Genomic DNA, 21,932 nt, shown 5'->3' on the forward strand with positions numbered 1-21,932 from the left:
GCCAGGTGTGGTGCTGGGCACTTGTAATCTCAGCTACTCGGGAGGCTGAGGTGGGAGAATCACTTGAACCCAGGAGGCAGAGGTTGCAGTGAGCCAAGATCGTGCCACTGCACTACAGCCTTGGCGGCAGAGCAATACTCCATCTCAAAAAAACAGATTAATTAATTAAAATAAAATTATTTGGCCGGGCACAGTGGCTCACGACTGTAATCCCAGCACTTCCGGAAGCTGAAGCGGGCGGATCACAAGGTCAGGAGAGCGAGACCATCCTGGCTAACACAGTGAAACCCCGTCTCCACTAAAAGTAGAAAAAATTTAGCCGGGCGTGGCGGTGTGCCCCTGTAATCCCAGTTGCTGGGGAGGCTGAGGCAGGAGAATGGTGTGAACTCAGGAGGCGGAGCTTGCAGTGAGCAGAGACTGTGCCACTGCATTCCAGCCTGGGTGACAGAGCAAGACTCCATCTCTAAATAAATAAATAAATAAACTTCTTCAATAACCAACACAACATTCTTTCCTTTAAAAATACACCACTATCATAGGCCGGGCATGGTGGCTCACGCCTGTAATCCCAGCACTTTTGGAGGCCGAGGTGGGTAGATCACAAAGTCAGGAGTTCGAGACTAGCCTGGCCAACATAGTGAAACCCCGTCTCTACTAAAAATACAAACATTAGCCAGGTGTGGTGGCGTGCACCTGTAATCCCAGCTACTCAGGAGGCTGAGGCAGGAGAATCACTTGAACTCAGGAGGCAGAGGTTGCAGTGAGCCAAGATCATGCCACTGCATTCCAGCCTGGGCGACAGAGCAAGACTCCACCTCAAAAAAAAAATAAACAAATAAAAATACACCACTGTCCCTGAATGTGTAGTGTTCTTTTGATTTAGAATATGAGCCCACAATGATTTGTACAGCTCAACGTCTAAGATGCAACGAACAGAATGTAAATGGGGGCTGGGGGAGGGAAGGGACTACACAGCTTCTGAGAGAACAGCCACATCCCTGAAGCATGGGACTCTCACTCTCACGCTGAGACGTTCTAGTACACAGCAGGTGCGCTGTCCTTTAATAAGGACAAAAGTCAACAAATGCCCCTTGGATGAATGGCTGACTGGCAAGCATTCCACACTGCAGGCTCTGTCCCTGCCCAGCTAGACTTGTCCACCATCTTGAAACACTACTTTTCCATTTTATTAACGCAACCTGATGGCTGCCACTGTAACAAAAGAAACATCACCAAAATGAATTCTATTTCTTCCTTAAGACAAAAGGGAGTCTGACCTTACACAGTTTCTTTCTGAGTCATCGCGCTCGTCAGCCCTGCCTGTGCTCTCTTCTTGCCACTGTGCTTCCTCCTACATCACAAAGGAAGCCCCCGTAAGCCTTGGAAGTGGGTGCGCAGGCGGAGAAACAGAAATGGCCACTCCAGGCTCAACCTATCCATCCCAGCCTCCTTCTAAGACCAAGGCACCGCTGACTCAACCCTGCTTCCAGACGCCCAGGGTTTACATCTGCTCCTTCCTCCTGTTTGCATTCGGTGAAATTCTCTCCTCTCTCAGAAGTTTCCACATAAAACCTGCCTCTTTGTTTATTAAGAATTGTTTACAGAACTCTCAAGCAGCAAAGGCAAAGTACAGAAGATAAATACGAGCCAGCTGGCCGGTGCGTGCGACTGGATGAACATCTTTACCCACGTGTGCACCAGCTCCGCATTGTTCAGCGACACGGCCCGTGTCTGGAAGAGTCCTGGCAGACTGCACGGGCTGAAGAGAGAGCCAGCTGCTGAGGGGCTGCCCCTCCCATCACCACCACTGGCCACACCATGGTGATCACACACCCACGGACGCCCACTCTGTGCTCTCCACACATCGCCTCATTCAACCCCCACCACAGCCCCGAAGAAATGCCACCTCCATGTTTCTTGTGAGAAACACGGAACATAATTGGCACTCATCTAACATGGTCTGGCAGTAGCACTGAACCTACAAACCACTCTCTCTTCCCAGGCTTCCGCTCCACCATTCCCAGTTTCTCTTATAAACTTTGTTTCCATTTTGTTTCACTTGCTAGATCTCCTTCCTCCACCTCCTCCCTCAATGTCTTCAGCCACTGCCTGGGCACTCTCACCTGCCTCTGGCTTTAACAACCTGCTGCTGAATCTCAGCTCTGCCCATCAGAGCTGAACCCACTGAATCCACTGCACCAATGTCCAACCAGAGACACTATCAATCAGAGACAATGTTCCCACAGAGCTAAGCTCTCCTCACACAGGTTGTGCACATACAGAGCCCTCACCTCACTCCTTCCTGTATCCCCCGCCCTGCTGCAGGGCACTACTCTCTAACTAGCCTCCAAGCCAGAAACCAGCTGCCTCCTCCTCCCTATGAAAAGCCCACTTATAAATCCTGTCCATTCCAGCTCCTGCCCATCACTGCCACTCCTCCCTACGGCCACCGCCCTGATTTCTAGTTCAAGAGTGTCTCCATATTTCTTTACCTACATCATCATAACAACTTACTTATCTCCACCTCCAGCCACACACATCATCAACTTATTCCCCACAGTGCTAAAGCAAGAATCTGCCTCATCTGATTCACTTCTTACTGACACCTCAGTCTGGTGTGCAGAAGTCACTGGGCTAACAAGCAATATATTCATGTTGTACATCGTGACGCCGTACACACACACACACACACACACACACACACACACCCCTGGAAAATAAAAGCTTCACAGGACAAAAGCTCCCAGCCCTACATGGGACACACTCCAGTGTTTCTCCAGGCTGGTAGCCGCTATTTGTGACCTCAGGACCCATCGCCGTGGCATGAACTGTGTTGAGTGCCACCACCTGGCTGCCTCCCCAGCCTCTGAGCAACTGCAAACGCCTTCCAGTTCAGGAGGGTCCCTCTCCATCTTCCTAGAAAGCCCTTTTCCACTGTGTCCACCTGGCAAACGCCTATTCATTCTTCAAAGCCAAGCTCAGGTCTTGACTTTCTTCCTGATACTTCTCAATATTCTTCAAATTCTCTAGAGTGACACGTATGGTTTTTATATTTTTATACTATGTCACCACCATACCCGAAACCTTACCAATCACACATTCACCCCCATTCACACTCTGTCACAGTATGGTCTGAGCCCAGGAGTTCAAGACCAGCCTGGGCAACACAGTGGGACCCTATCCCTACAAAAAACAAAAAAATCAGGCATGGTGGTACACGGCCGTGAGTTCAGCTACTCAGGAGGATCACTTGAGCCCGTGAGGTCCAAGGCAGGGAGCTTGATCACAGCCCCACACTCCAGCCGTGGGTGACGGAGTGAGACCCTATGTCACACACACACAAAATATATGGACACACATTATAATGTGACACAAAATATAATGACACACACAATACATTATGTAGAAGCATTGCCATAAGAAAAACAGCTGTCCTTTGGCCTCTGAGCATTCTACCCTTTTGATCCATTCAGCTTAATTCTTTGGAACAGATGGACGCTCACCATAAGATCGAGCTTATGTGGCCGGGCGCGGTGGCTCAAGCCTGTAATCCCAGCACTTTGGGAGGCCGAGACGGGCAGATCACGAGGTCAGGAGATCGAGACCATCCTGGCTAACACGGTGAAACCCCGTCTCTACTAAAAAATACAAAAAACTAGCCGGGCGAGGTGGCGGGCGCCTGTAGTCCCAGCTACTCCGGAGGCTGAGGCAGGAGAATGGCGTGAACCCGGGAGGCGGAGCTTGCAGTGAGCTGAGATCCGGCCACTGCACTCCAGCCCGGGCGACAGAGCGAGACTCCGTCTCAAAAAAAAAAAAAAAAGATCGAGCTTATGGACAAGAGTAATTCAGAAATGAAAAAGGAAGACAGTAAGGAGACCTCCCCTTCAAGAGGGTTTCATGACAAGGCCCAGCTGAGTGGCCATGACTGGCTGGATCCTTCGGCCCTAACATATGGAATGCTCCAGGCTCTTTCAGTCTGCTAACCTACAAGTTAATTAGTCCATTTCTAGAAGAAAGTGTCCATTTTCTCCTCTGCAGACTTTCCACTTCCTGACAGCACAGGAACCCAACAGTATGCCAAGTTCAGACTCCTTTTTCTTTCCACTTCACTACCACCACCAAGTTTTCAAACATACCATTCAGAACAGAAACATGGTGTTGGCCACCAGCCCCAGCTCCAGCAACACTAAAAGGCCTCTCCTCTCCCGAAAGGGGCAGCATGAGCACAAGAAAGCAGGAACCGGCTTGGACACGGGGGCTGGGCACGCACCTTCTCCAGCCCCAGAGTCCCAGTGTGGAGAGAAGAGGGCTGCTCTCTGCTTCAGAATCCAAGAACTCCTGAGAAAACAGCTACGTCGACATCTGATATTAGTAACATTTGATGGTTTGACCACAGTATGAAGGGGAGGGGAACACGGACAGGACACTGGCCTCTAAATACAAGATTCCAGCTCCCAGCTGGTTACTCTGAGAAGATGCGCCCAGTGTGTCACTACGGAGAAGGGAGGATGCCCATCTACCCTGCCTGGCCCGCACCACCCACTAGAAATAAACAACAGGCCCCAAATGCAAACAGGACCAAGAGAAGGGCCACACGACAGCTGCACCCCAGTGCCCCCAAGATGCCACTCACCCACGGTGTGCCCTACACATACTCACCTCAAGACACTATGGATTCTATGTGTCTGGGGGTAAAGCCTGCAATTTTAAAAATGTTTTCCAAGTAAATCTAATTTAAAAAATCACTGGTCTAGCCCTTCCTCAACCAAACTCCCAATCATACAGTTGTAGAAATAATGACCATAAAGCAATTCTTCTCTAACTTGAGAATTCTTATACCCTTCTTCTCCACCTAAGTCGGAAAGACTCAGTCTGATAAAGAAAGCCATAAAAATAGTCTAGAAAAGTTGCTGCAGCCAGGAGGAGCAACACCACGCAGTCCTGTGTCTCACCGCTGCCCAGGCCACCTGAGCCCCACCTGTCACGGTGAGGCTGCAGAAGCATGCGACTGGCTTCTCATCAGCAGAAGGAAAGTTGGCCTAACAGTCCGTGCCTATAAATTCCACAACAGATGTCTTCTGGGGTCCAAAATCTGCTCTTATTAAAGAGTGGCATGTGGGATGGGCACAGACTCACACAGGCACACCACACACACGAGGTCTCAGGACTCTAGCCAAGGTCTTCTACATTCTAGTGGCCTCGTGTTTGATGAGCATCTAATAACTGAGACAGGAAAGCACTGGATGGAGACGCAGGGAGCACCCCGGGCATCTAGGGCAGCCTTGCCCTGAGAAAGTTATGCTCTTAACTGGTGAGACTGCACCAAGGCACAAGAATACCCGCGACAACCTGAAGTGCCCATGCGGACGGCTGGGTGAAGCAGGGTGCAGGCCCAGGTGCAAACACTCACCTGCCAGAAACCCAAGACCAACCAATATACCCACAGCCACCAGCTCTTCATGCACACATGTGCCTTTGGTCTGTCCTCCCGGGAGCCCAAGACCAACTGACGCCCCCACAGCCACCAGCTGTTCATGAGAGGTGAAGGCAGCTGGGCTTCTGGGTGAGGGGGGGACTTGGAGAACTTTTCTGTCTAGCTAAAGGTTTGTAAACACACCAACCAGCACTCTCTATCTAGCTAAAGGTTTATAAACATACCAATCAGCACTCTGTAAAATGGACCAATCAGCAGGACGTGGGCGGGGCCAAATAAGGGAATAAAAGCTGGCCACTTGAGCCATCAGTGGCAACCAGCTCGGGTCCCCTTCCACGCTGTGGAAGCTTTGTTCTTTCACTCTTCACAATAAATCTTGCTGCTGCTCACTCTTTGGGTCCGCACTACCTTTATGAGCTGTAACACGCACTGTGAAGGTCTGCGGCTTCACTCCTGAAGTTAGTGAGACCACGAACCCACGAGAAGGAAGAAACTCCAGACACATCTGAACATCTGAAGGAACAAACTCCAGACACACCATCTTTAAGAACTTTAACACTCACCGCGAGGGTCCGCGGCTTCATTCTTGAAGTCAACGAGACCAAGAACCCAGCGGAAGGAACCAATTCCGGACACATTCACACACAGATGTGCTTTCATTCTGTCCTGCCGGGAGCCCAAGACCAACTGACTGTCCACTCAAGGAACAGACCAACTGACACACCCACAGTCACTAGCTCTTCACACACATGTGCTTTCGGTCTGTCCACTCAAGGAGTAGGAAGCCTTTTTCACTTCAACTTCCACATTCAGTTCAACGTGCTGGTGCCGCCCATCACCTCTAAATCACTGCAAGTTTCCAGGACAGCCAGTTGTGTCCCGGAGCTGTGCTGAGCACGCCCACCAGCCCAGCAGGTGCTGCTGAGAGCAGAGGGTTCTGCAGGGCCACACATTCTTCCAACAATCTGACTGCAGGCCCCCCAGCAAAAGGAAAGATTTCCCCATTTGGGAAAGTGGACTAAAATTTTCTTCTATTAAAACATGATAATTCAGCCGGGCACAGTGGCTCATGCCTGTAATCCCAGCACTTTAGGAGGCCGAGGCGGGTGGATCACCTGAGGTCAGGAGTTCGAGACTGGCCTGGCCAACTCGGTGAAACCTATCTGTACTAACAATACAAACATGAGCTGGGGATGATGGCTGACTCCTCTAGTCCCAGCTACTCGGGAGGCTGAGGCACAAGAATTGCTTGAACCCAGGAGGTGCAGGTTACAGTGAGCCGAGATCGTGTCACTGCACTCCAGCCTGAGCAACAGAGTAAGACTCAGTCTCAAAAAAGAAACAAGATAATCCAAGTTTCTCCCAACAGATGACACTCATCAACAAGAAATTCAAGCAGAAAAGACTCCTATCTCTAACAGCAAGAATTATACAAGAGCCTCAAGCGACGTCTGCCTTGGGTGTCAGGACAGAGCAAATAGGACGGCTGTTCGCAGAAGCAGGACTGAAGCAGGCGAAGGAAGATGCAGGGGCATGGCCGTCAGAGCTCTTCTTCCCGGAATAACTAGTCCTCTGAGCTGCTCCTTCAGATACAAAATAAAAAGTAACTCTTAACACTGACAAGTCAATGGAGGATACTTGCAAAAACCAAAAAAGTTTTACTATATTTCTGTTTTAATAAAATTATTATAATCACCTGAGGTAAATGTGAGGGAATTAATAACTAGACAATTGTCAGAGGTCATTTAAGGTTAAACAATGGTATGCCAAAAGTTTTGTGTTTTGCTCTTAAATAAACTTACCTACTTTAAGCTAATGAATAAAATTTAATATACATTTATCAACCACATCTTTTAAAAACAGAGAACACTAGGAAACTCAAAGCAGTTTCCTTTAAACAAAAGATGGTCACAGTTGACGAATTTAGAGCAGTTGTCCCCAATCTCCTAAAAAGCGACATACGAGGAAGGAGACGTCACAGAAGAAAACGACGACACACACCCAAACGGCCTCAGCCTGTGTGCAACCATTTTCACAACAGGTAAAGGAATGGAGCCAGACTCCTTGAGAACAGACCCATCACTGAAAATGCAGCACACACCTTCTAACCTAGAAACAGAGAAGAAAGGAATGTCCACTTATGAAGAGGGGAACAGTGGACTCTCAATCCAGGAACCACGCATGATGCTATGTATCCCGTGACAGAATTTTTTTAAAGCCACCAAAAAATACCAAGAAGTGAAAGACTGTATTGTTTGCCTCAACATCGATTTTCTTCACTCTCACGTTCCCAAACCAGTGCGGCAAACAGGCCGGTTCCTCCCACCTCCCACTGATTCCTCCACTCCCCTATTTCCTCTCCTCTCTCCTCATTCACCTCTTCTCCTGTCTGCTCTTCGGTGCCTCCCACTCTCTCACTGAGCAACCCCTTACTCCCCAGCACGCCACCATCTCCCCTGAGCAAACAGTCCTCCAGAGACAGTCCTCCAGAGCTCTCTCCAATCTGACACCTCTCCCAAGAGCCCACTCCCCAGATGTCCAGGGGGTTTATGAAAGCTGTGGACTCAAGACTAGAGACGCTGTCCCTCCGACCAGCTCTCTCTGGCTCTTCCTGTATGGTAGGGAGGCTGTGCTGCCCTGGCCACTCTTTTCTCTCTGGCCTCTGCACCTCCCATGCATCCACTCCGTGCCTCTCTACTGCTCCTAATGCCACTCCCAGCTCCAGCAACCCACCCTCCAGTGCGCCTCGACGCTGTGCCCAGTTCAGTCTCCTGTGGGTCAGTGCGGGGGAGTGCATGATGCAAACTAGGCCCAGGGGCTGTGGAGTCGGGCAGCCATGGTTAAAATCATTCCTAGTTTCCTCATCTGTAGAAAAATTCCGGGATACAAAATATAAGATGAATATACACAAGTCCATTATATTTCTAGAAACCAATACCAGGCAGAGTCCACCATGAAGGCAGGTGGCAGTGTCCCAAGGAAAGCCCAGTGGCCAGCAAGGCAACATAAGCTCGGACACAGTACGGACACTGGAGGTGGGTCCATGAACCACGTGCGCAGCCCAGGAGGCCGGGACAACAGCCCAGGAGGCTGGAACAACTGGTGTCTACATGAAGACTAGGAACAGCTGGCTTCTTATCTCACACCATACACAAAAATCAATTTAGGATACATTAAAGGTGTAAATGCAAAGGGCAAAAGTACAAAATGTGCAGAAGGCATAGGAAGTTATCTTTATGGCCTTGGGATAGGAAATATTTTTTTCCTTTTTCTTTTTTTTTTTTTTTGGAGACAGAGTCTCACTCTGTCACCCAGCTGGAGTGCAATGGTGTGATCTCAGCTCACTGAGGCCTCCGCCTCCTGGGTTCAAGTAGTTCTCCTGTCTCAGCCTCCCGAGTAGCTGGGACTATTGGCATGTGCTACCATGTCCAACTAATTTGTGTGCGTGTGTGTGTGTGTGTATTTTTAGTAGATACAGCATTTCACTATGTTGGCCAGGTTGGTCTTGAACCCCTGACTTCAGGTGATCCACCCACCTGGGCCTCCCAAAGTGCTGGGATTACAGGCATGAGCCACCGTGTCCATCCAAGAAAATTTTCTTTTTTTTTTTTGTATTTTTTAGTGGAGACGGGGTTTCACCGAGTTAGCCAGGATGGTCTCGATCTCCTGACCTCGTGATCCGCCCGTCTCGGCCTCCCAAAGTGCTGGGATTACAGGCTTGAGCCACCGCGCCCGGCCGAAAATTTTCTAAAATAAGACATAATGAGTCATGATCCACAGTTTGGAAGGCATTGTCCCCAAGAACCAAGCACAGTCCCTTCGAAGTTAAAGTATTCAAATCTCAAGTCATCAAATGTTACTGCATTTAGGAGGCCGAGGTGGGAGGACTGCTTGATCTCAGGAGTTCAAGGCCAATCTGGGCAACACAGTGAGATCTCATCTCTATAAAAAATTTTAAAATAAACCAGCCAGGTGCGGGGGTGTATCCCTGTGATCCCAGCTACTAGAGAGGCTGAGATGGGAGACGGTTTGAGTCAAGGAGTTCATGATCACACCACTGCATTCCAGCCTGAACGACAGAGCAAGACCCTGCCTCAAACGAACAAACAAAAAAATTTAACCTTTCTCTTAAGAAAAACAAAACCAAACAAAAAAGAACTGTATTCTTCCATTCATATTGAAGGTAGAGATCACAATGGGAAACTCCCTCCGCGTAACACACTGTTCAAATGCACGTGCATGCACAGTCCCAGTCAGCGTCTTCTTTCCTACCTGCAGCACTGAAGGTTCAAGGAAATCCCACTGTTTTCAGTAAACAGAAAACTCTTTTGGAAAATGCTGTTTTCCAGTGACAACTAAATCCTAAGCACAAATATACAGGACCTCTGAATATATAAAAATTTAAAAGCAGACAACACTAAATTAATGTTTTTCTTCTAAGGAGATAAAATCAAATGTTCCTTGACTTGCAATGGGGTTATCTCCCAATAAACCCAGTGTAAAGTGAAAAATCCTAAGTCGAACCATCGTTATGTCAGGGACTATCTGTATACACATTTAGTCAAAGTTCTCCATGTCAAACAGTGATCCAGGGACAAGGGTGAGAAATCCACCTAAAATGCAATGTGATGTTTAGGATGAAGCTGAAACACCACAGCGCCTCAGCAATCGAGGTTGCGAACACAACCATACAATCAGCAAAGAAAAGCTTGTTCTATTCTTCATCTGCACCACTCACACACAACGCCAAAGGGGTTCTCACACAGCTCTGCACACCTCAGAACTCTGTGAAGGTTTTCATTCCCAATGATCACCAACAGAGCCAGTTGTAAGCTCAACTCTAACACTACCCACAGTGCAGTTGACCTAGACTGACAGGCGGCCTCCGGAGAAGTCAAGGACTCCAGCTCTATTGCACACACCCACAGCAGGAGGCCTGTGCCTCTCACAGGTGTGGGGGCCGAGCGGCAGCCCACTACCTTAACTCCATGATCTCTGACCTGGCTCTCATGAGGAATCTGACAAAGAATCAGAGACTCAGAGGAAATCACAGCCCTTCAGGACTGAGGTCTAAAGCACAGAACCTCCACCCCAGTGCTCGCCCTCAGCCATTTCCCTGCCCCCTCCTGCTGCCCTAGTCCTCAAGGGGACAATGGCAGTTCACATCAGGAGGCTTCCTCTGAAAGAATTCAGTGTGCTGCGATTAAAAACGAACATTTTATCAATATATTCATGTAAAATGTACATGATCCCTGGGGAGGAGGGATAAAATAACAGTGGAACTAGGAAAAGCAGACCAGCAGAAAATGTCTAGGGCCAGTGTGGTGGCTCACACCTGTAATCCCTGTAATCCCAGAACTCTGGAAGGCTGAGGTGGGAGGATCACTTGAGGCCAGAAGTTCCAGACCAGCCTGAGCAACATAGTGAAACCTCATCTTTATAACAATAAAAACAGAATAAAAACGTAGCTGGGCATGGTGGTATGCACTTATGGTCCCAGCTACTCAGGAGGCTGAGGTGGGAGAACTGCTTGAGACCAGGAGGTCAACACTGCAGTGAGCTGTGAGCACCAGGCTGCGAGTACCACTGCACTCCAGCCTGGATGACATGGCAAAACCCTGTCTCAAAAGCAGGGGGAGGAGGAGGGAAGAGGGAAAGGAAGAAAGCAAAAGAAAACATCAAGCACAAACTAAGGGCCCCAAAAAATCCAACTCACAGCAACGTGGGCAGAGCCCTGGAGAAGCCAGAGGACACCCAGGCACCACCCAGCAAGGGGCTACAGAAAGGGGGCCGCCTGCCTCTAAGCCTGCCAGGACAGAAAATAAATCCATGTGGCATCAACAGGCACATCTGTGGCTCTGTGGCAATGCTTGAGTGTGCACGAATCCTGGTGTGGCTGTGTGTGTCACAGTCAAAACAGAAAGAGAGTGCGCACTGCAGTTTACAAAAAGTAAGTTTCCTTGCGGCCAGGCACGGTGGCTCACATCCGTAATCCCAGCACTTTGGGAGGCCGACGCGAATGGATCACGAGGTCAGGAATCAAGACCATCCTGGCTAACACAGTGAAACCCCGTCTCTACTAAAAATACAAAAATTAGCCGGGCATGGTGGTGGACGCCTGTTGTCCCGGCTACTCGGCAGGCTGAGGCAGGAGAATGGCGTGAACCCGGGAGGCGGAGCTTGCAGTGAGCCGAGATCGTGCCACTGCACTCCAGCTCGGGGAACAGAGTGAGACTCCGTCTCAAAAAAAAAAGTTTCCTCGCTATGCCTGTGCTAAAAGCCTCTGGAGTACAGTTCTAAAATATTTACATGAATTTTCATTCTGAAGAGGCTGCAGAACTTCTCGACACAGGCTCTCCTACACAGACTCCATTACGCAGATGCTTTAAGATCTTGCACATCCAATGTCAGAATATATTCCATCACCCAGCAACAAATGCAGTCAGGAAAAAACTTCAGAAAAAGAATCATTAAAAGATATGCAAACCTGGCCAGGCGCAGTGGCTCACGCCTGTCATCCCAGCACTTTGGGAGGTTGAGGCAGGCGGATCATGAGGTTAGGAGATCGAGACCATCCTGACTAACACGGTGAAATTCTGCCTCTACTAAAAATACAAAAAATTATCCAGTCATGGTGGCGGGCGCCTGTAGTCCCAGCTACTCAGGAAGCTAAGGCAGGAGAATGGCGTGAACCTGGAAGGCGGAGTTTGCAGTGAGCCGAGATCGCACCATTGCACTCCAGCCTGGGCGACACAGCGAGACTCCGTCTAAAAAACAAAAAATCCGCAAACCTGATTCTTAAAAAATTAAACATACCCTCCATAACTGAACCACAGCCACAAGCAGGTATCTCTCTGTGATGGCAAGGTGACAGTCAACTACGGCACTCACCTAAAAGGCGACTTCCCCATCATCCATGCAAAGACCTTTCCCAAAGTCACCAGACCTCAGTTCAAACTCAAATCTGATCTAGAAATTAAAACTCCTTGTACTAAAAAGCAAAATCAAGGTTAGCTGTGACTAAGATCCAAGAAATAAACTTTTTAAAAGTAATAAACATGAATCATCAGCATGAAGAAGGTCTATGCACAGTAAGCATATGGCACACAGATGCAGTGCACCGAGGGCCAAGGGAAAGGCGGCAGGGCTCAGAAGGAGGCTCAGCAGAGGGAGGACACCCCGGCTGCCGACGCACCGTGCACCGGTGCCAGTGCTTTGGCGAACATGCCGGGTCATGTCAACGCTTTCCTCACTAAGGATTTCATTTCCATATTCTACACTCTAACTCTACACTCTCAAAACATTATCAGAAACAATGTTTTGAATTTGATGGAGGGAGGCAGTAGAGCTTCTCTAGAAAATGCTTTGGAATCTGTCTCAGAAATCACCTGTTTGTAGAGATCAAGACTCTTCCTCCATTTTGGCTTGAACTGGATCCTGAGTAAAGGCAATCCCACAAACACTCCTTTATGCACAGCTTCCCCCACACGCTGTTGGCCTCTGTTTCTCTCTCAATACCTCTAGATTTTAGGTCAAAACAAATCTAAGTTTCCACCAGCTGGACGGTATCATTCAGGAATGGTTTTACGCATCGAAGACTCATTTCCAGATGAAGCTGAAACTCCAGGGAGGAGGCCTGTGTCCCACAAAGGCCAGGTGCTGATGCGGTTAGTCCTTTCCTCCCCATCACCCACCAGGAATGTTGCTGGACCCCAGACACTCATAGCAAGTTTCTGCTGTTTCCCCTGCTCCCCAGTGGCAGGAAGGTGTGTGCCCCATTCTCACTCCAACCCCATCACGGCCTGGCAAGTTTCCAGTGCTCCTGCCCCTTACAGCACAAGCCAGCCACCACTTCCCATAGGCCCCGACACTATCACTGAACACCTCACCACAGCACCCAGGCTCTGCCTCTTTCATTACAGATATAAGCAAGGATTTTTCCTCTAGCCAGGAAATTTTTCAAATGAAGTATTTCATTTTTTTCTTCTTCTTTTTTTGAGACAGAATCTCGCTCTGTCATCCAGACTGGGCTGCGGTGGTGCAATCTTGGCTCAGTGTGACCTCTGTCTCCCAGGCCCAAGCAATTCTCCTGCCTCAGCCCCCCAAGTAGCCTGGATTACAGGCATGTGTCACCACGTCCAGCTAACTTTTATATTTTCAGTATAGACAGGGTTTCACCCTTACCTCAAGTGATCTGCACGCCTTAGCCTCCAAATTGCTGGGATTACAGGTGCAAGCGCCGCACCCGGCCTTGAATGTGAAGCATTTCAAATCGAACTTGTTCACAGTCAAGGCAAGCATGGCTCGCTTTGGCCCGCCCATGTACTAAACATTCGAACAACACAGAGAAGATGAGCACAGCTCCTGTGCAATGATGACACGCAAATCTGTGAAGCACTCCATACTTTAAAAACACACCCACAAATTGGGACCTGCACTGCAAGGCATCAGACGCCTTCCAGTCAGTAAGAGACAAGAGATACAAAGGGTGTGTCCATTCCCACAGCAAGCACCACCCTGCACCCCAAGTGTCAGCACCACCCACGGGGAAGGATGCCAGACACACACCTACCAGCTGCCTGCCACGCATGTAAAATTCTTTAGGCAATACCCTCCGCACCCAGAAGGCTACCAGACCTGTTAAGCCTTTTCGACCAGTTTTTGCAAGCAAGACAAATGCAATTCTTAAGAGCGGGAACACCCCTTTTTTTACATGTAAAGATATACAAGCTGGATGAATCGAATAGGGGTGAATAGTGACGACCTATGACCAAGACACATTAAGAAACAGATCCGTGGCTGGGTGCGGTGGCTCACGCCTGTAATCCCAGCACTTTGGGAGGCTGAGGCGGGCGGATCACGAGGTCAGGAGATCGAGACCATCCTGGCTAACACGGTGAAACCCCGTCTCTACCAAAAATACAAAAAATTAGCTGGGCGTGGTGGTGGGCGCCTGTAGTCCCAGCCACTCGGGAGGCTGAGGCAGGAGAATGGCATGAACCTGGGAAGTGGAGTTTGCAGTGAGCCAAGATCATGCTACTGTACTCCAGCCTGGGCGACAGAGCCAGACTCCGTCTCAGAAAAAAAAAAAGAAAAAAGAAAAAAAAAAAGAAACAGATCTGCACAGGAAGGTGGAGCACAGCCCGTGAGTGCAGAGCAGGCCTGCTGGAAGGGCAGAGGCTTGTCTTGGAGGACAGTGCCAACAAAGCCTGTGCCAACTACAGCTGCCGGGCCGGGCTGGCGTCAACACCGAAGGAGAGTTGTGCAGAGACAAAGCGGCCTGTCAGGCTGGACAGGGAGGCAAAGACTCTGCAAACCAAGAACACAGTTTCCATAGTATGTTGAAACTCACCAAGGCTGGGACAAAGGTTAATGAAAAGTTCAAATCTGAAATAAGTAACAACTCACTTTGGTGTTTTACAAAAAAGGTAGTTAAAATTTGTGTGTTCCTGCATAAAATACTAGTAAGACTCAAAACAGGCAGCTAATGATACGCAAGTTTTAAAATTACAAGCAGAAGAAACAACACTGTGTATGCCCTTCCAGCTGGAAATGCAGTGAGCAGAAGACTGTCTCCGCCAGATCAAAGCTCCTGCCCAAAGCCCGCGGTAGCAACGCGTCCTCCCTGAACTATAACTCTGAACAGGCTGCCACTCACTGCAACTCCTTGCGCATGGCAGACTTGCTGGGAAGAGCAAGTGAGTACTAAACATTTTCTTTGGGCTCCAGAAAGTGCCAATGGTCTACTTTTGCGGGGGACGGGGCATGTTGGGGAGGGGCGGTTGTGCAGGGTAGGGTTCGCCATCCGCGTTACCCTGGAGCTAGTCCAGCCCTGGACTTTGATTTCACCTGAAATCTAATCATCAAACTTTCCCCACTGTTTCTTCTCCAAAAGCAAGAAAAGAAAAGCTATCATGAGCATGAGCCCTCTCAGGGTCTATCAGCATGCAAGACTACTTATAGAAATTCTACTCCAGGCATGGTGGCTGATGCCTGTAATCCCAGCACTTTGGGAGGATGGCTTGGGCCCATGAGTTCAAGGCCAGGCTGGATAACATAGCCAGATCCCGTCTCTGTTATAAATAAATAAAATGTAAAACAAAGAGGAATTCTACCAAATAAAGATCAACTATGATGCCACAACCAAGTAACCCTGCAGTGTGAGATATGCATGAGGGGCTTAAGCTCAGGGAACCACCACCTAAAGAAAGAAGCAGAGACCTCAGAGGACATCAGCACAGGAGCAGGCAGGCTCCCACCGGACAGCGGCACACTGCCGCCCCCGCAGACCTCCTCAGAGGACATCAGCACATGAGCAGGCAGGCTCCCACCGGACAGCGGCACACTGCCACCCCGCAGACCTACCACATAGACCCATTCAGCACCTGCCCTGCACCACCCACCTGGAGGCTCAGCATCCAGGTCTGCTGGCCCCTTGGGTGAGGGTGCCCAGGCACTCACCAACTGAACTCCCCATCTCTCCACAGTAGGCCCAGCTCAGAGGAGGCAAATGTTAACGGCTGATTTCTTCCCAGAAAGCTAAGCCCTTATCCATGTGGCTTGTCTACAAAAGTGAAACAGGCTGTATGGACATGGCATTAACCAATGTATTAGTAAGTGAAGGGAAGTGAGCTGTTTTCTTTAACTAATATATATAGGTCCAACCCTAGTTCAACCACTGCTCAGCTGGTTCAAACCACTGGCTGAGCAAATTCAGCCTCTCTGAGGTTCAGGTAAGCTAAGAGGTTGTCTCCTTGGGGCATAAGATGCTGTCCCTGAAGCAACATCACACCCCTCATGGACATCACTATCCTCCTCCACCACAACCTGCAAACACACCTGGGACCAATGCCCCAGCCCCAACCGTTGACCCACAGAGGCTGGGGATGACCTGTCCTTCTCCAAATGCTCAGGCTGCTCCAAAGCTGGAAACAAAGACAGCAATCAATCATCACAAGCACAGGGACAATGCCCTACCTGACATCTGAATTCTTACTCTGATACCTCAACATTCCCTTCAATAAAATCAGGAAATAATTGTATAAAAAAAAAAAAAAGATTTTGAGGCTGGGCACTGTGGCTCACGTCCATAGTACCAGCACTTTGGGAGGACAAGGCGGGCGGATCACCCGAGGTTGGGAGTTCGAGACCAGCCTGACCCACATAGAGAAACCCCATCTCTACCAAAGATACAAAATTAGCCAGGTATGGTGGTGCATGCCTGTAATCCCAGCTACTCGAGAGGCTGAGCCAGGAGAATCACTTGAACCCAAGAGGCAGACATTGTGGTGAGTGGAGATCGTGCCACTGCACTCCGGCCTGGGCAACAAGAGCGAAACTCCGTCTCAAAAAAAAAAGTTTAAAAAAAAAAAAAAAAACAGATTTGGTTTAAAAAAAAAAAAAAAAAGCTTAGTATATGTTCCTGTCTAACAGAATATGATGCTTTGCTTTGTTCTTCAGACGGATCCACACTTAGAACCACTGTCTTTAAAGAAAAAAAAAAGAAAAGAAAAGAAAAAGAAAAACTGTTTAAAAAGGACTTCTAATTGCATTTCATGAAGGCAGTGGGTAGAAAATCCTTGATCAGTCCCTAACTGGGTGTGTTTTCAATGAATGAGCTACTGGGATGCAGAGTGTCGAGAACAAGAAAAAAAGCTTCCAATATGAAAACAGGTGAGGTTCTTCTAAAGCTTCTGTGATATCTGCATCTAAACGGAGTTTCACACTAAGATGGCTAGGTGCAGTGGCTCACACCCATAATCCCAGCACTTTGGGAGGCCCAGAGAGGCAGATCGCTTGAGCCCTGGAGTTCGAGACCAGCCTGGGCAACATGGCAAAACCCCATCTCTACAAAAAATACAACAATTATCTGGGTGTAGTGGCACGCATCTGTACTCTCAGCTAACAGGGAGGCTAAGGAGGAAAGATCATTTGAGCTCAGCAGGCAGAGCTGTGATTATGCCACTGCACTCCAGCCTGGGTGACAGCGAGACCTTGTCTCAAAAAAACACAAAAACAAAAACAAAAAACAACCCCACAGACTCAATTCTGGCTGCCAGGCCATTGAGGGCTGTGAGGTGAAGCCCTGAGATCCTTGGGGCAGGACCCTGGGCACACAATGACAGTGGCACTGGCCACAGCCACGACCAGCAAGCAGCTCCCTGGCCAGTGAGCACCCAGCGGCCCTTCTCACACACAGCCTCCCGCTCACACCTCGAGCATCCGCTTCTCTCCTCCTCCACTCTGCACCACACACCTCACTCAGGGGCCAGGGCCTGCTTAAAGCCTGAATGAAGCAAAGCTTGGAAAGGACCCAACACAACCTGCCACCAACTGAATGCCTGCCACCCCCCCACCCTACAAAGACACTACATGAGAGCCACCGAGCACGTGCCTGTGTGACCCCCACACAAAGGGCACACCCATCGTTCCAACCACAAAGCTCCACGTCCAACACCAGTGGCCTCCTCATCTCCAGTGCATATTTGCAAGCCATGATTGCCAAAAGTGTAATCCCTATTGCTGCCCTGTCTCCTACTACCCACTTCCTTGCCCTCATTAAACTCCTAAAGACAGTGGTCCCTAGATGCCTCCCGGTCTTCCCTATCCAGCGCCTTATCACAAACACCCCAACACCCTTGTCTCTGCATCAGATATTGCTGAACCTCAACAAGGGGGCCTGAGGTGCCAAAGAAACATCACATAGCACGATCTAGACTGTGGTAACCACAAAGCTGACACCCAAGTCAAAGGGTCTTCATGATCCCCATCCATGCAGCCACATCCCTGCTGTGGTCCACCATCCTACGAGTCAGAGGGTCCTCGTGATCCCCATTCGTGCACCCACACTCCCCTCTATCATCCACAATCCTACGAGTCAGAGGGTCCTCATGATGCCCGTCCGTGCACCCACATCCCTGCTGTGGTCCACAATCCTACGACAGCGCTCCACGCTTGGCCCTGTGCTTTAAGTGTCCACACTCTACCTGTTCTCACTCCTCCTAAACAGCCACCTTTGGCCCTAAGAACACTGCATCCAAGCATGCAGGCCCTCAGCTGCCACAAATGCCACCTCCACACCTGCACCTTTTCTCTGGAGGAACCAGGATTCTGCCTGCCCGTGGCCAATCCTTCCAAAAATCCCATCCTTTCCTGTCTACTATGGGAGCCTTGCCACTCATCTCTACTAAGCTTTACTTTCTGCAACGTTTGCTACAAAATAACTTTTGTATTTTTTTAAACACAGAATATCCTAATACAGGCTGGATGCTGTGACTCATGCCTCTAATTCCAACACATAGGGAGACCCAGGCAGGCGGATCACCTGAGGTCAGGAGTTCAAGACCAGACTAGACAACATGGCGAAACCCCGTCTCTACTAAAAATAGAAAAATTAGCCAGGCATGGTGGCAAGCAACTGTGGTCTCAGCTACTGGGGAGGCTGAGGCAGGAGAACTGCTTGAACCTGGGAGTTGGAGGTTGCAGTGAGCTGAGATCGTGCCACTGCATGCCAGCCTAGACGACAGAGCAAGACTCCATCTAAAAAAAAAAAAAAAAAAAATCCTAATACATACCAACTAACACATACTACAAAAATTCCTCTGAAATTCACCTTCAGTTCCTTTCTATAATCCTCAGGGCCCCACAGATCTTTGTGGACCCCACCCTCCCTCCAACAGGTCCCAGCCACACTGCCTCCATCCTGGCCACACCAACCAGCGTTTGATTCTTTCCAGAACCAACCACTCTTCTGTGCATCTGGTCAACTCCTACCTCATCCTGCAGAACCCAAGTCAAGAGCCCTCTCCTTGGAAGGCAGGAGGAAGGCCACTGGGCTAAGGTGTCACATGTTCCTAGGGTCACCACTACGCACTTACGTGGCATTTCCCCCCAATGTATCAAGTCATCTATCCGATGATTCCATCCGTTTTGCTTCTATAAAAAAAAAAAAAAGAAAAAGAAAAAAGGTGCCTGTGATCCCAGCTACTTGGGAGGCTGAGGCAGGAGAATGACTTGAACCCAGGAGACAGAGCTTGCAGTGAGCCGAAGTGGCACCACTGCACTCCAGCCTGGGCAACAGAGCGAGACTCCGTCTCAAAAAACAAACAAACAAACAAACAAACAAAAACTGCCAAACGCTACCTCGCCCTCCAGACAGCTGCCTCCTGCGTGAGCCTCTGCTTTGCTGGTCTGAGGGCAGGTGTGGAGCAGGACAGGCACTCCTCAGCTCACAGGTGAGCAGAGCCACATCTTTTCACCACCCCTCCTTGGTCCAAGGAGTGCTTAGTTACTGCTCTGCAAGAAATGATGAACTGGAGTCATCTGACCAGTGGCGACCTCGCACCTCACTGACATACTGACATGAGCCAGCCTTCTGCTCTGCGGCTACTGCTTGCTTTCTGCACACAAAAGAACTTTCCATTTCTAAGGCTGAATCTAAAGACATTCTAACATCAACTACACTTAACATTTTTAGTATCATATATAGTAACAACATATATAACTCAAGTGAGATGGTGACAGTTTGAACAGCAATGACTAGGTCCGCCCACTTGCAAGAAATTACGACGACATTACAAATACCGTCTGTCTTAAGCTCAGTAGTTCGAGACCAGCCTAGGCAACATGGCCAGACCCCATCGTTACAAAAATTTTAAAAATTAGCCAGGTGTGGTGGTGCCTACCTGAAGCCCCAGCTACTCAGAAGGCTGAGGCAGAAGGATTGCTTGAGCCCAGGAGGTGGAGACTGCAGTAAGCAGTGACTGTACCACTGCACTCCAGCCTGGGCAACAGAGTGAGATTCTGTCTCAAAAAAAAAAAAGTTGCCTGTCCACAGATATCCTCACTTCAGAGCTGTAAAAAAAAACTGCGCACCTTGGAATCAATGAAAAAGATCCTAATAACTGCTTTATAGAAACGGTTTTCTCATATCAGGCAAAGAGTTCCTCGAGTTCCTCAAGGCTTGAGTGCCTCATTTGTCTCTCTACCCCAGTATCCTAGGCGAGGGCCTTGGCACACAGTCACCGTTCAACAGATATTTGTTACAAAAATCAAACCAACCATGCTCTCAAGGGGTAAACAGGGCCTTCAAGCTGATTCAGGCCAGAAGCTCTCACACATTTCTGAGTATAATCCACGATTAAAAACAAAACCTGGGCCAGACACGGTGGCTCACGTCTGTAATCCCAAAACTTTGGGAGGCCAAGGCGGGCAGATCACGAGGTCAGGAGATCAAGACCATCCTGGCTAACAAGGTTAAACCCCATCTCTACTAAAAAAAAAAAATACAAAAAATTAGCCGGGCGTGGTGGTGGGCACCTGTAGTCCCAGCTACTCAGGAGGCTGAGGCAGGAGAATGGCGTGAACTGGGAGACGGAGCTTGCAGTGAGCCGAGATTGCACCACTGCACCTCCAGCCTGAGCGGCAGAGCGAGACTCCGTCTCAAAAAACAAAACCTATGCCTGGGCCGAGACCATGCCACACCCAAGCAAAATGAAACTTTACAGAAATAATATTACCTTATACTACATGGACACACTGGTTTTTCTTTTCTTACAGACAGGGTCTTGGTCTGTCATCCAGGCTGGAGTGTAGTGGCATGATCATAGCTCACTGCAGCCTCAACTTCCTGGGCTCAAAGTGATCCTCCTGCCTCAGCCTCCCGAGTAACTGGGACTACAGGCACGCACCACCATGGTCAGCTAGTTTTTCTAAATTTTTCGGAGAGATGGGCATTTCACTATGTTGCCTAGGCTGGCCTAGATAGAACTCCTGGGCTCAAGCCTCCTGCCTCGGCCTCTCAAAGTACTGGAATTACATGCATGAGCTACCTCACCCTGCCTGATGTTCTCTATTCTATTCCCTTAGGTTTCAAAAAAAACAAAAAACAAAAAACAAAAAACAAAAAATCTGGCAAGATCCATTCTGCTGTTGTCCCTCTGCCCCACCCAGAAGTTCCTCCAGCCAATGTTTGCTAGATTCACTCATTTAAGTATCATATTCCCCAGTTTTTGCCATCATCATGTGTTCATTACATGTACCAGCATTTATCTAATATTTTCCTAAAATACAGTAACTTTCTCTCTCTCTCTTTTTTTTTTATGGAGACAAAGTCTTGCTCTGTCACCCAGGTTGGAGAGCACTGGCACAACCTCAGCTCACTGCAACCACCACCTCCCAGGTTCAAGCAATTCTCCTGTCTCAGCCTCCCAAGCAGCTAGGACTACAGGCGCCCGCCACCACACCTGGCTCATTTTTATATTTTTAGTAGAGATGGGGTTTCACCATACTGGTCAGGCTGGTCTCTAACTCCTGACCTCAGATGATCCCGCCCACCTTGGCCTCCCAAAGTGCTGGGATTACAGGTGTGAGCCACGGCGCCTGGCTCTCTTCTAGCCTGCACTTGCCTTGCTCTAGTCCTTCCCAAGCTCTTCTAACAGGGACCTGTCCAGTCCATCTCCACAGGAACGGAGCCGGTTCCTCTCTAAGGCCCCAACAC

The 21,932-nt window shown here is 49.1% G+C and overlaps 1 protein-coding gene and 1 non-coding gene across 5 annotated transcripts in view; one reads left to right on the forward strand and one right to left on the reverse strand.

Annotated features, from left to right (window-relative positions):
• LOC117088237 (ankyrin repeat domain-containing protein 11-like) overlaps nucleotides 1–21,932 on the reverse strand; it is a 188,318-nt gene that overhangs the window by 119,941 nt on the left and 46,445 nt on the right. The window lies entirely within an intron of this gene.
• On the forward strand, nucleotides 13,737–13,843 carry LOC117088846. Its single transcript, XR_004439371.1, has one exon. It is a non-coding gene; the product is annotated as a U6 spliceosomal RNA (small nuclear RNA).

This window comes from Trachypithecus francoisi, unplaced genomic scaffold (assembly GCF_009764315.1).
Source record: "Trachypithecus francoisi isolate TF-2019V2 unplaced genomic scaffold, Tfra_2.0 Lachesis_group10, whole genome shotgun sequence".
Taxonomy (NCBI): domain Eukaryota; kingdom Metazoa; phylum Chordata; class Mammalia; order Primates; family Cercopithecidae; genus Trachypithecus; species Trachypithecus francoisi.